This window comes from Balaenoptera borealis, assembly GCF_965194805.1.
Source record: "Balaenoptera borealis genome assembly, chromosome: 1".
NCBI lineage: Eukaryota > Metazoa > Chordata > Mammalia > Artiodactyla > Balaenopteridae > Balaenoptera > Balaenoptera borealis.
In genome coordinates this window covers 128,454,841-128,464,555 of record NC_138860.1, presented here as the reverse complement: position 1 = coordinate 128,464,555, position 9,715 = coordinate 128,454,841, and positions in this window count along the sequence as shown.

The following is a 9,715-nucleotide window of genomic DNA, read 5'->3' as shown; positions in this document are numbered from 1 at the left end:
GTTACAAGAGATAAGGAAGGACACAACATAATGATCAAGGGATCAATCCAAGAAGAAGATATAACAATTGTAAATATTTACCCACCCAACATAGGAGCACCTCAATACATAAGGCAAATATTAACAACCATGAAAGGGGAAATCGGCAGTAACACAATAATAGTAGGGGACTTGAACACCCCACTTACACCAATGGACAGATCATCCAAACAGAAAATAAATAAGGAAACACAAGCTTTAAATGACACCATAGGCCAGATAGATTTAATATTTATAGAACATTCCACCTGAAAGTGGCAGAATACACTTTCTTCTCAAGTGCACATGGAATATTCTCCAGGATAGATCACATCTTAGGTCAAAATCAAGCCTAGGAAATTTAAGAAAATTGAAATCGTATCAAGCATCTTTTCTGACCACAACGCTATGAGATTGGAAATCAGTTACAGGAAAAAAACTGAGAAAAACACAAGTACATGGAGGCTAAATGGTGCTCTACTAAGTAACCAAGCGATCACTGAAGAAATCAAAGAAGAAATAACAAAACATAGAAACAAATGACAATGAAAACATGATGCCCCAAAACCTATGAGATGCAGCAAAAGCAGTTCTAAGAGGGAAATTTATAGCAATTCAATCTCACCTCAAGAAACAAGGAAAATCTCAAATAAACAATCTAACCCTGCACCTAAAGCAACCAGAGAAAAAGAACAAAGAAAACCCAAAGTCAGTAGAAGGAAAGTAATCATAAAGATCAGAACAGAAATAAATGAAATAGAAACAAAACAACAGCAAAGATCAATAAAACTAAAACTGGTTCTTTGAGAAGATAAAATTGATAAACCCTTAGCCAGACTCACCAAGAAAAGAAGGGAGTGGACGCAAATCAATAAAATTGGAAATGAAAAAGGAGAAATCACAAAAAACACCACAGAAATACAAAGGATTATAAGAGACTACTAAAACAACTATATGCTAATAAAATGGGCAACCACGAAGAAATGGACAAATTCTTGGAAGTTTACAATTTTCCAAGACTGAACCAGGAAGAATTAGAAAATATAAACAGACCTATCACAAGTAATGAAATTGAGACTGTAATTAAAAATCTTCCAACAAACAAAAGTCCAGGAACAGATGGCTTCACAGGCGAATTCTATCAAACATTTAGAGAAGAGCTAACACTGATCCTTCTCAAACTTCAAAAAAATTGCAGAGGGAGGAACACTCCCAAATTCTTTATATGAAGTCACCGTCACCCTGATACCAAAACCAGAAAAAGGTATCACAAAAAAAGAACATTATAGACCAATATCACTGATGAACATAGGTGCAAAAATCCTGAACAAAATACTAGCAAACAGAATCCAACAACATATTAAAAGGATCATACACCATGATCAAGTGGGATTTATTCCAGGGATGCAAGGATTCTTCAATGTACACAGTCAATGTGATACACCATATCAACAAATTAAGGAATAAAACCCATATGATCACCTCAATAGATGCAGAAAAAGCTTTTGACAAAATTCAACACCGATTTATGATAAAAACTCTCCAGAAAATGGGCATAGAGGGAAACTACCTCAACATAATAAAGGCCATGTATGACAAACCCACAGCAAACATCATACTCAATGGTGAAAAACTGAAAGCATTTCCACTAAGATCAGGAAAAAGACAAGGATGTCCACTCTCGCCACTCTTATTCAACATAGTTTTGGAAGTCCTAGCCATGGCAATCAGAGAAGAAAAAGAAAGAAAAGGAATACAAATTGGAAAAGAAGAAGTAAAACTGTCACTATTTGCAGATGACATGATACTATACATAGAAAATCCTAAAGATGCCACCAGAAAACTACTAGAACTAATCAATGAATTTGGTGAGGTTGCAGGATACAAAATCAATGCACAGAAATCTCTGGCATTCCTATACACTAGGAACAAAAAATCAGAAAGAGAAATTAAGGAAACAATCCCATTTACCATCGCAACAAAAAGAATAAAATACCTAGGAATAAACCTACCTAAGGAGGTGAAAGACTTGTACTCAGAAAACTATAAAACACTGATGAAAGAAATCAAAGAAGGCATAAACAGATGGGGAAATATACCATGCTCTTGGAAGAATCAATATTGTGAAAATGACTATACTACCCAAAGCAATCTGCAGCCTCAGTGCAATCCCTATCAAACTACCAATGGCATTCTTCACAGAATTAGAACAAGAAATTTACAATTCATATGGAAACACAGAAGACCCCGAATAGCCAAAGTAATCTTGAGAAAGAAAAATGGAGCTGGAGGAACAGGCTCTCAGACTTCAAACTATACTACAAAGCTACAGTAATCAAGACAGTATGGTACTGGCACAAAAACAGAAATATAGATCAATGGTACAGGATAGAAAGTCCAGAGATAGACCCACGCATATATGGTCACCTAATTTATGACAAAGGAGGGAGAACATACAATGGAGAAAGACAGCCTCTTCAATAAGTGGTGCTGGGAAAACTGGACAGCTACATGTAAAAGAATGAAATTAGAACACTACCTAACACCATACACAAAAATAAGCTCCAAATGGATTAAAGACCTAAATGTAAGACTGGACACTATAAAACTCTTAGAGGAAAACACAGGAAGAACACTCTGACATAAACCACAGCAAGATCTTTTTTGACCCACCTCCTGGAGTAATGAAAATAAAAGCAAAAATAAACAAATGAGACCTAATGAAACTTAAAAGCTTTTGCACAGCAAAGGAAACCATAAACAAGACGAAAAGACAACCCTCAGAATGGGAAAAAATATTTGCAAATGAAACAAGGGACAAAGGATTAATATCTAAAATATGCAAACAGCTCATGGAGCTCAATATCAAAAAAACAAACAATCCAATTAAAAAATGGGCAGGAGACCTAAACAGACATTTCACCAAAGAAGACATACAGTTGGCCAAGAGGCACATGAAAAGATGCTCAGCATCACTAATTATTAGAGAAATGCAAATCAAAATTACAATGAGATATCACCTCACACTTGTCAAAATGGCCATTATCAAAAAATCTGGAAACAATAAATGCTGGAAAGGGTGTGGTGAAAAGGGAACCCTCCTGCACTGTTGGTGGGAATGTAAATTGGTACAACCACTATGGAGAACAGTATGGAGGTTCCTTAAAAAACTAAAATTAGAACTACCATATGACCCAGCAATCCCACTACTGGGCATATACCCTGAGAAAACCATAATTCAAAAAGAGACATGTACCACAATGTTCATTTCAGCACTATTTACAATAGCCAGGACATAGACATGGAAGCAACCTAAGTGTCCATTAATAGATAAATGGATAAAGAAGATGTGGCACATATATACAATGGAACATTACTCAGCCATAAAAAGAAATGAAATTGAGTTATTTGTAGTGAGGTGGTTGGACCTAGAATCTGTCATACAGAGCAAAGTAAGTCAGAAAGAGAAAAAAAATACCGTATGCTAACGCATATATATGGAATCTAAAAAAAAAAGTTCTGAAGAACCTAGGGATAGGACAGGAATAAAGACGTAGACATGGAGAATGGACTTGAGGATCCGGGGAGTGGAGGGGGAAGCTGGGGTGAAGTGAGAGTAGCATGGACATATATACACTAACAAATATAAAATAGCTAGTGGGAAGCAGCAACATAGCACAGGGAGGTCAGCTTGGTGCTTTGCGATGACCTAGAGATGTGGGGTAGGGAGGGTGGGAGGGAGGCTCAGGAATGAGGGGATATGGGGATATATGTATGCATATGGCTGATTCACTTTGTTGTACAACAGAAACTAGCACAGTATGGTGAAGAAATTATAGTCCAATAAAGATCTATTTAAAAATTTTTGATTAATAAAAACCATTATTTTTAAATTTAGAGGGAATGTTGGAGTTTGATATTATTGCAACCAGAGGACTATGGAGAATATAAAATATTGAGTACCTGTCATTAGGGTTGGGAAATTTGTTTGCTTTCCTAACAATTATTCCAATTTTATATAAAGATTAAACGCAGATTTTTTCATAAACACAAACCTATTTTTGCAGCATTTTTGGTGATAAGATTGAAACATCAGTCAATAGGACATGGATTGAATAAATCAGGTGCACCCTCCTAAGAGAGCACTGGGCAGCTGTGACATAAGGAGGAACTTCTTTTAACTATGCACACCTAAATTGTCAGTGACTATCAGAATACTTTGTGCAGTTAGCTTTATTTTGGCAAGAAAGTGAATATAATTCATATAGTTTATGCACTTCTATATATTTATGCATTTATATCTTAATAATGGAAAAATTAAAACTATACAAGTGGGCAACTGTGAGGTGGGGAGAAGGAAGAGGATAGAGGAGAAAGGAGGAAACTATATCTCTCAGAATGTACTTGTTTTGTTTTTGTTTTAGAATTATATAATTATTGTGCCTGAATAGATATAATGAAATAGTTTAAGATATAGTCAAATAAAACAAAACTAAAAAAAAAAAAAGAATCACATTAGCAGTTGTATATAGAGACTTTAAAATATTTTTATGCTTATGTATATAAATAGATGTATTATTATATACTTTGTTCTTTTTATACAAATGGGAAATATTGTATATAACTTGTTCTATGAGCTGATTTTTATTTGTATAACAATATATCATAGGTACCTTTGTATGACCATATATAATAATAGTTAACTCTTACATACTTCTTACTATGTACCAGGCACTATTTTAAGCACTTTCTGTATTAACTCCTTTAATCCTTCCAATAACTCCATTTCACAGATAAGGAAGCTGAGATGCTTAAGTGACTTAACCACGATGCTATGTCTAGTAAGTAGTAAAGCTGGAATTTGAACCCAGGCAGGATGGTTCCAGAGGCTTCACTTCTACTCTCTCCTGCTTCTCCAAAAAGAGAGGCTACCTTTCCGTTTTCATGGCTAGTTTATGAAGAGAAATCAAGAAACAAGAGCTCTACAATTATATCTCAAAAACAGAAACAGATGGTAGATTAATCCTGTTTTGGCAAAAAATGTTATTATTAAAGTAATAACGAGGTATATCTCTACATGTATAAATTTGAGTGATTTTTTCCTTTATAATTTTCTTTGTGATTCGAATGTCTGATTAGGTGTTTTTTAATCGAAAAAACTAGTAAAGTCATTTTCATTTTGAATATAATAACCAGAATATATTAAGTCAAAATTGGTGCTGCATTAGTTTAAAAAAATATTTTTAAATTATAGCCACTACGAATGGTAAACATCAAAAACATATTCAGTACACAATCTGCTGATTAATGATAATAACTAATATATATTGAGTTCTTATGTATTTCGACTATACTAGATGAGTGCTTTACATGCATTTTATCATTTAATCCTCAAAATTCTCTATTATTTAATCTCTATTTTATGGTTGAGGAACCTGAGGTTTAGATTGGTTAAGCCACTTGCCAGAGGTCATATAGTCAGTGAGTAGCAATGATTTGAACCAAAGATGAGTCCACAGTCCATATCCTTTGTCTGTGTGCTCGGCTGCCTTCAGACTTGAGTATAACATCTGTGCCAGAGTGTAGCTTATACATTCTCATGTTCATGGAAAATCCCTCAGTAAAATCATTTGAAGTCTAATGGCACTGAAAATATATTCAACAGCTTTTATAAATGTCCCAATTTAAAGAAAAATGTTCTATACATTATACACTACTAATTGAAAAAGTATGAGTTTCAAATAAATATCTTACTGCTCTTCATAGTACCCTAGACATAGATTGCATGTTGACCTCTATGTGTTGTGAGTAGGCCAAAAGCTTATAGGTCTCAAATGCTGCCTAAAATTCCCACTCAGTTTTTCCTTTAAGTTTGTGCATTTCAGGCCTAGGTGTTATCTGGAAGGCTTACGCTTGAAACTACTGATATTATGAGTCATAAATCTTTTAAGTAAATTCAGTTTTATTAGATGCCTAAACCTGTAATCTGGCTGGGCTCAGGGCAGCTACATTTTGTTAAGGAGGAAGCTTATCTAGAAAAATCCTAGAGCAATGGCTTAAGGATTGGGGAAGTACAAAGGATGTAACACAGCAGTACTGGACAGGCCGAGAGGTGACTAAGGGGAGGTGCCAAGGACAGACTTGGCCTGATAAGCAGTTTCACCAGAGATAAATTCTACAGGTAAGTCACTGGTGAGGGACATGTTTGTATAATCTCAATAAACAGTCAAACAGATGTCATTAGATTAGAATGGCCTTTTTGATGGTTTCAAAAGTACAGTTTCTACATAATTATGTTAAATTACTGTTTGTTAAAATTCTATCTACTCTATAAAGTTTATAGTAGCCCTTTTGCCAGGCTTTACCATTCTCAGTACCATTGATCTTTAATACTGATTTACACATTTAAGAGAAAATTAAAAGTAAAAGCAAAATTGAGAGAAGAGGGCTTTCCTGACTTTTAAATATGGGTAGGAACTGTATGTATTTCCAAAAGCAGAATGAAAAGTATGTGTATATATTTTATGATGCCTTAAGTGTGAATACAATAGCTCTATGTAAGTTTTAGGGGATATCCTAAAAGATATGGCAAACTGAATTTTTTATTCTTCTATTTATGACTGAGGCAACCCTCCAGAAACACTTAGACTCATAATTCTGGTTCCCTCAGAACTTTGGCTTGCGCAGAGCTACAGCTGGTTAGACTTCTCTCTACCTCATGGCATCCAGTCAAAAATTTGACTCAGTTTTTTAAAATTAATTAATTAATTTATTTTTGGCTGTGTTGGGTCTTCGTTGCTGCGTGCAGGCTTTCGCTAGTTGTGGTGAGCGGGGACTACTCTTTGCTGTGGTTCGCAGGCTTCTCCTTGCGGTGGCTTCTCTTGCTGCGGAGCACGGGCTCTAGAGCGCAGTCTAAGTAGTTGTGGCACACGGGCCTAGTTGCTCCGGGGCATGTGGGATCTTCCCAGACCAGGGCTCGAACCCGTGTCCCCTGCATTGGCAGGCAGATTCTTAACCACTGAGCCACCAGGGAAGTCCCTTAACTCAATTTTTAACCTCAGTTTTAAACTAAGTTATTTTAAGTTGTAGATCCCTGGCCAGTTTGTATGTGAGTTGTCCTGGGACAACGTCTCCCACTCAGGCTAGTCAGGTGTGGCTATAGGCGAGGCAGGCAGTACAGAATATCTAGTATTACAATTAAAAATCTTAAATAAACATACAGGTCATTTATATTAAGCATATTAGAAATACAGTTATTTACAGAAGAATAGTAAGCACATCTATGAAATTTTTAGACATTTAAAAACCAAAGTCTAATGTCTAATCTCTCTAATTTATACTTAAAAGTTTCACCGTGATAGATGTTCTGGAATTATTAGGACCTGAGGGCTACCAGGGGATTCTTATCTGTCATTCTTCTGTTCAGCTATGCAAGGCTCCTTCAGATGAACATATCTAACAGAAGTACATTAAAATCAAAAGTACCCTAAAATCCAGACTTCACTCTTCTGTGTGGCAGTCACCTGGCCTTTCATTCCTAAGAATGCAGGTAAGGTTCTTAACTTCCCCTTCTGCAGTGGAATGTTGCCTCTGCCACTTCTGTGTCTTTCTATCTGTTTGTTTGTTTGTTTTCCTAGTACATATTTATCTTAGAACTGAAAGTTTGTACTTTTTGACTGCCTTCCTCCAATTCCTTCTTCTCTTACCTGCTGCCTCTGGCAACCACAAATCTGATCTTTTTTTCTATGAGTCAGTTAGTTTTTGAAGTATAATTGACCCACAACACTATGCTAGTTCCTGTTACACAGCATAGTGGTTCAGTATTTCAGTACATTTCAAAATGATCACCACAATAAGTCTAGTTTTGATCTCTCACCATTGAAAGATGTTACATAGTTATTGACTATGTTCCCCATGCTGTACATTTTGTACCCATGACTCATTGATTTTGCAACTGGAATTTTGTACCTCTTAATCTCCCTTTCCTATTTCTTTCTTTCCCCCACCTCCCTCCCCTCTGGTAACCACCTGTTTGTTCCGTATCTATAACTCTTTCTGTTTTGTTATGTTTGATCATTTGATTTGTTTTTTAGATTGCACATGTAAGTGAAATCATACAGTATTTGTCTTTCTCTGTCTGACTTATTTCACTTAGTTTAATTCCCTCTAGGTTCATGCACACTGTGGCAAATGGCAAGATTTCATTCTTCTTTATGGCTGAGTAATATTCCATTGTGTATAAATATATACATATACCACGTCTTCCTTATTCATTCATCTTTTGATCAGCCCTTATATTCGTTTCATTTCTTGGCTATTGTAAATAATGCTGCAATGAACATAGGGATACATATATCTTTTCTAATTAGTGTATTTGTTTTCTTTGGACAAATACCAGGAGTGGAATTGCCAGACTGTATGGTAGTCTTATTTTTAGTTTTTTGAGGAAGCTTCATACTGTTTTCTGTAGTAGCTGCACCAATTTATATTCCTACCAATAGTGTATAAGATTTCCCTTTTCTCCATATCCTTACCAACACTTGTTATTTGTTGTCTTTTTGACAATAGTCATTCTTACAGGTGTGAGGTGATATCTCATTGTGGTTTTGATTTGCATTTCTGTGATATTGAGCATCTTTTCATGTACCTGTTGGCCATCTGTATATCTTCTTTGGAAAAATATCTATTCATATCCTCTGCCCATTTTTTAATCGGGTTGTTTGTTTTATTGATGTTGAGTTATATGAATTTTTGCACATTTTGGATATTAACCCTTATTGGATATGTTGCTTGCAAAATCTTCTCCCATCCAGTAGGCAGCCTTTTCATTTTGTTGATAGTTTCCTTTGCTGTTCAAAAGCTTTTTAGTTTGATGTAGTCCCATTTGTTTATTTTTGCTTTTATTTCCCTTGCCTGAGGAGACATAACCAAAAATACATTACTAAGACCGATGTCAAAGAGTGTACTCCGTATATCTTATTCTAGAAATTTATGGTTTCAGGTTTTAAATTTCAGTCTTTAATCCATTCTGAATTTATTTTTGTGCATGGTGTGAGAAAGTAGTCCAGTTTGATTCTTTTGCATGTAGCTGTCTAATTTTCTCAACACAATTTATTGAAGGGGCTGTTTTTTCCCCATTGTATATTCTTGCCTCCTTTGTCTTGGAGTAACTGCCCATCTAAGATAGGTCTCATTTATGGGCTCTGTTTTTTAAAATTGTGATTAAAAAGACACTTAATATGAAACTTGCCCTCTTAACAAACTTTTAAGTATACAGTACAGTATTGTTAATTATATGCACATTGTTGTACAACAGATATCTAGAACTTTTCCATCTTGTATGACTAAAACTCTATGCCTATTGAAGCAACCAACTCCCATTTCCCCCTTCTCACTGACCCTGACAACCACCCCAACTCCCATTTCCCCCTTCTCACTGACCCTGACAACCACCATTTTATTTTCCACTTCTATGGGTTTAACTACTTTAGCTATCTCATATAAGTGGAATCATACAGTGTTTTTCTTCTGGGACTGGCTTATTTCTCTTAGCGTAATGTCCTCAAGGTTCATCCATATTGTCACACATGGCAGGATTTCTTTCCTTTTTAGGGCTGAATAACATTCGATTGTATGTACATACCACACTTTATCCATGTGTCTGCAGATGGACCATTAGATTGTTTCCACATCTTGG